This window comes from Triticum aestivum, chromosome 7B (assembly GCF_018294505.1).
Source record: "Triticum aestivum cultivar Chinese Spring chromosome 7B, IWGSC CS RefSeq v2.1, whole genome shotgun sequence".
Lineage (NCBI taxonomy): Eukaryota > Viridiplantae > Streptophyta > Magnoliopsida > Poales > Poaceae > Triticum > Triticum aestivum.
The window spans coordinates 582,563,264-582,569,573 of NC_057813.1; positions in this window are offsets into that span (position 1 = coordinate 582,563,264).

Consider the following 6,310-nt stretch of genomic DNA (forward strand, 5'->3'; position numbering starts at 1 on the left):
AGAGAGAGAGAGAGAGAGAGACGCAGCCCAACACACACACACCCTCCCCCGAGCACACAATTCATCCCCATCCAAGGTTATACGGCGACCACTCTCGCTTGTGCGTCTTTGCACCCCAACATGCACAACACCTCAATCTTCAAAGAGGGCATCGAGTAGATCGAAGACGGCGACCACACCACGCTAGAGAATGCAGGGTCATTTGGAAGCAGGGTGATGTGACGACAGCTGACTGACTCCTCCCCCCACCCTCTCTATTTCTCTCTTGCATAAAATTACCAATCCCTCTCTCCCCCGCACAAAATAGTCAATCCCTCAACCCACGAGATCCTTCCCCTCTCGTCCATGTTTTTCCAGCTCTCTCATCAAACATGTTGTCTCTTCTCCTTCCACGTATACAGAATCCGAATGCACACGCATCTCACGTATATTACATGTCTCCATCTTTCTCACCGACCTAACTTCTTCCTCTCTCTTTATCTCTCTATCTCTCTCTCTCTCTGTCTTGTTAGGTTTGTCTCCTACTCTCTCGTCCACCTACATAAAATCTTTCCCGCCCTATCTGCTCCATCTTCAAAAGATCTCTCTGCACGTGTCATTCACACATTGGGATATGTCAAAATGTTGCTTCTATAATGGCTGATGTAGAGTTATGGTTGTTTTTGTTGCATCCTACAAAGTAATGACTATGAAATGCATTTAAATTCTCATTTGACTGGGATTATGTGAGTTTGAGCATGTTGTGAAGTACTATAGACCTTGTATACATCTTGGGATTCGACAATGATTGTAACTATTGAATTGTATAGACCATTACATTCGTAGTCAATAGCCTAATATATTTATTACACAATTTCAACAAATGATTAGTTCACTACAAACTAAGAAAACAAATGTGTACTCCCTCCATTTTTATTTAAGTCTGTGTATTAGCATTGGTCAAAGTCAAGTTTTGTAAACTCTCAGAAAGCTTATAACAAAAAATATTAACATATACAATAACAAATAAATACCATTAGATTCATTATTGAATGTACTTTCACATCATACATATTTTTTATGGTAAATGTTTAGATTTTTCTATAAACTTGGTCAAACTTTAGGAAGTTTGACTTTGGTCAAACCTAATATGCAGAGTTTACTACTACTACTCGCTAGTTGCTTAGCCGAATCACTCAACACACCACACGGGGAGTCCAGTGTCACAAAATTTTGAGGTCGGCGGGAAAATCTCCCGCGACCCTGATTCGAGCAGTGGGAAGTTACCATCATAGCCTTCGGAACAGGCCTACGGATGACGCTTGGTAGGGGGCTGTTTTCGTAACTTCAGGTTCACCCTACCCAGCTAACCCCACCCAAACACCCAGAGTAGTACACCTGAATACTCCCCATTTTCTATCCCCACTGCAAAATAGACTTCTCCACGGCACCGCAGCCTTCGTGCTCCTCCCCCTTTACATCGGCGCACTCATCCACCACAGCGCATCTGCCTCATCGACAACCTCGTACGCCGCACTGGAGCCGGTCCACCGTCGTCGTCGTACACAGAACCTCTTCCCCGACATCATCTTCCATGGTCTCAGATCTGCTTCCCAGAAGCCGACGCCAAGCGCAGAAGTACCACCGTCGTGGACAATGAACTGACTCCCTTTACCGACCATGACTCACAGAGGCCGCCGCGACCATCGTTCTCCTCCTCGATTGGTAATGTGTCTATTGAATCACTTAGCAGTACATGTGCAGTTCCAATTTTGTTCATACCTACCCTTCAAATTTCCTGGGTGCTATTGTTCTTGTAAAAGTAATTGGTTATAGCCTCCATTGTCCAACAGAATATCAGCTTGTAATTGTGTGTCGCTCCTGTATCGCGTTGTGCTTGGGTAGGTTTTTCATCTGCAACCAGTAGTGTGGCAAATGATGGAAAGGTTTTTAGAACTAGCAAGATGCCCATGCGTTGCACGCATCAAGATGCATTTGTATGAGTATTTTATCTTGTGGGAGAAAAGGATGAACGAGGGAAGCCCTTATTTGCAAATCTGGAGAGGGGTATGGGTATCTTTTTGCAAAATTCCCATTTGTTTCCTTCCTATCTGTCAGATATAAATCGGACAGCCTATATTGCAAGAAAAAAAAGTATAGAGAAAAAAAGTAGACAGTAGAGAAGTAGAGATAAATATTAAATATTAAGTATAAAATAAATATAACAGTAGAGAAGAGAGTAGAAATAGCAGAGACGTCGGGAAAGGATCGCGCGCGCGTGGGAAAAAGCTGCCGGGCGTGCGCTAGTTTTGGCGCGCGGCGTCCGGCGCGCTTTATAAAATCCAACACCCTCCCACCGCTCTATGCATTGCCACCGCTCTCTCCCCGCTCTGTGCCTCGCCACTGCTCTCTCCCTGCTCTTTTTCGCCTTGCCGCTACCGCGCCACCATGCCGCCGCGTCGCCGGGAAACTTGGGGATGCCGTGGCATCCGCGCGCGCCCCTCCGGCGGCTTCTCCGCCGAGATCCGGTTCCGCGGGATGCGCCTCGGCCTCGGCAATTTCGACACCGCCAACGGGGCTACCCGCGCGTACGACGCGGCAGCATGGCGCCTCCGGTGGCCTCATATAACATTGAACTTCCCCAACATGCCGACGCGGGAGCGGGCACAGGAGCTCGCGCCTCTTCCGCGGCTTAGTACCGATGAGGATCGTCGCGACAACCGGAGGTGGGAGCACCATCTCGGGATCACCATGGCGCTGTGGTGCCAACACTTCCCGTAGGACATCATCAACAAGCGCGAGTTCTACGTGCAAAGGAGGGCAGAGAGGGATAAGAGGAGGGCGGAGCGAGCCGCCTATCGCCAGGACAAGCGTAGGCGAAAAGCGGACGCTCAATTCAACATGAGGCTAGGAGCAGTGTTGCCCTGGGAATTCGACGATGATCGGTATCTTCACGCATACAGTCAGACGTCGGAGGAGGACATCACCAAGGAGGAGTCGGACGACGAGGAGTAGTTGAATTATCTTTTTTATCTATCTATGCTGAGAACTATCCTCTACTCTCTAGTCTCTACTTCTCGATCTCAGCACTATAAACGCTTTTTTAATGCGCCATGCGTTGCGATTCTGTTGGAGATGCTCTAACATGGCAGACGAGTGCTTTAATGTTGCCCACAAGATGCGCGAGTATTACTAGTAGTATATTTTTCTTGCCATGTTGAGATTTTAAAACCACGAATGCGAACATGCAGAGGAGCAATGAAGACCAAACACGGGATATTCAGGACATCTTCAAGGAGCGTGGCAAGTTGAAGAGGAGCTGCACCGAACCTGTAAAACGAGCTTTGGTAAGTAACACCCTATCAATTACTTTCATTTAGCCTCGTGTTCTTCGATGTGTATATGTTGTAGTTTCTATTTCTCTTAAGCGTGGTGTTCTTCGATGTGTAATAAGAAGAGTCTTAATCGTCCTAATGCTTTCATTTTTAGCTTGATGTAGGAAGTGGGTGTTCTCACCTTGTAGTCTATTTTTATATTTTTTCCTTTTGAATTCACTTCTCCAAGTTTTGTTTATCTGGCTTCTACTAAATGGATCTAGGTTGCTCTGAGTATTGATCTAAAAAAGAAGTAACTTCATGTCAGGATGCAGTTCCTTCCAGGAGGGAAGTATGGTCAACCTCGAGATCATGTTTCCAAAATGAGGCTGGATTACACACAAGGTGCCAGTTCCCTAATGATGCTGGATTAGACACAAGGTGCAAATTCCCAAATGATGCTGGATTACACACAAGCTAGGTGGAGTCGTCAGCTGTTCGTGTCCTCGTGGCATTAGTAAAGGCTGAAAGAAAGCGTGCAGCAGCCCTTGAGAATGTAACTGAGTTCCTGAAGAAGCGAAAAGAGCAATCAGATGCTCTCTTCACCCAAGCCAAAGAAGAGATGGAAGAAGCCAGAAATAAGCTAGCAGAGGCAGGCTAGGCTAGGCGTCTCCTACTATCTAAAACTGTTGTAAATACAAAATTTCCTTCATAATAGCTAGGTTCAAATGTTTATCCAGTCAGCATGCCTGTTGTGATGTCCGTGCATCTACTGATGTGGCACAAAATGTTTTTTTTCGGGTCATGTAATAACAGCAATTACTTTCCAAATAATAACAGACGAAGCATTGGACATGGTATAATTCACGCGCAAGCCCGACATTCCAAGTTCAACTTCCACATCAAACTCATGTTCAGTGATATCTGCACATTCATACATAATGTCCACAACCATGATTCACTTCAAAGCCAAAAAAATGTGAGGAGAGTTATAAATAAAGAAAAACCTCTAGTAGTTCCTGCTACCAGTGTGAGCACAACAAGTCAACACCATGCTTAAATTAATTATATTTTAGTCATTTTTTGTGTTCTAAAATGCCTGCCGGCTTGCGGAAGGATCTGTTGTCGGCACACGCATCGATACAATGAAGGCAGGCGGGGTAGTCTTAAGCTGGTTGCACGCGGCGAGGAGGCGTTCTCAGCCGGGACTCCAGCGAGTGCGGCCCTCTTGGCCGGCGCACCGGTTCAATGCCTACGCTATGAGAGGTCGCGTCCGTGTCAAAGCAATCACTCCCTCTAGTCCTTTTTTGTTTGGGTATAACAAAATCTCGTTTTCCATTCACATTTTACAAGTAAAATTCATGGATAAACTTTGACCCAAAGTACGATGGGCACTAGTAAACCAGAATGGAGGTAGTAATTTTTTTTAATCAAAGAAGAGTTTCCCCTTCCGGTTTTCATTACCGAAAACCAGGATCTAAATCTAAACCATAGTATTTGCCCTAGAACTACCAGGTTCAACATCTCGCAACATAAACCCATACAACCATACGCCAAGGAGGTACGTAGTACTACGAATTCCATTTTCGCTCCATACCAATTGTTCTAAAAACTAGTTACTACTTATAACGCGCCATTGAAAATCGGAACTCTTAACCCCGCTAAAAATGATATTTTAAACGTGGCTACTCAATCTGTGGCAACTGGCGAGCCACCGCGCTCCAAGTCGTTCACCTGTGGTCCCGACCATCAACTCCTGCGGAGCAAATTATCACGCGAGCTAACTATTCCTACAAAGGTGCCCCACCACGTACCCGGTACCCGCGAATGCAGCAATCGTGCACCTAGGATTTTAGGGTTTATTTGTTAACTTCGCCTTTACGTAAATCTCATGTGTGCGAGACAGCGAGAGGCCGACTGCGTGCGTGCGCCTCTTCTCTTTGTATATGTACTCCACCGTTTGTCTGGTGTCCAAAAAGTTATAATAACTACTAGCAATGTGCCAATGCGTTGCCACACGATCAAAGTAGATTAATACATATTCATCGATTTGATAGAAAAAAAAGTCTAGTTTTGAGATATGTATATCAGTAAAAATATGTTATGTTTCACTCAAAATATATTCCTTTGGCAATTTTGATGAGATAAGGGAGGAATGTTGTTGGTTTCAAGATTCGAGAAGTGGTATATGTCTAATATCTACTCTTACTAGCAAGATGCCCGTGCATTGCACAGAACATCAAGATCTTGTGGGAGAAAAGGATGAACAAGGGAAGGCCTTATCTGCAAATGTGGTGAAGAGTGCGGGTAAATTGCCATAGTTTCCTTCCTATCCATCAGATATAAATCCGACGACCTACATTGCAGGATGGCAGGCCCACCATCATCAACAACTCTATTTTTTATCCCTACTCTTATAGAAAGCATAGTCGGTGATGATCGTGTGCCTGCCATCCTGCAATATAGGCCGTCCAATCTATATCTGATGGATAGGAAGGAAACTATGGCAATTTTGTAAAAAGATACCCACACCCATCTCCACATTTGCAAATAAGGCCTTCCCTCATTCATCCTTTTCCCTCACAAGATAAACTACTCATACAAATGCATCTTGATGTTCCATGCAACGCATGGGCATCTTGCTAGTTGTTGCAAAAAGCCCATGTGTGTGTGAGAGAGAGAGGGAGAGTGGAGGAGGACAGAGTGCATGTGTGACAAAAACACAAGGAGTGTGTGTGCGATAGGTATCAACTTAAAATGAGGCGATAGTGTGTGTGTGCACGATCGAGAGGGCGTGTCTCAAGAAGGGAAGAAAAATCTACATAGATACAAGGAGCGGGAGAGAGACATGTATGCGATAGTGGAAGGACGAGTGTGCGGGTGTATAAACCTATCTAGAGGCTAGCTAGTCGATAAATGTTTGTGAGAGAAATACGAGTCGGGGTGCGAAAGCGAGAGTTTTGTGTGTGCGAGAGAGAGGGTAGTCGGGAAGGGGAGTGGAAGCAGGAGTTGTGTGT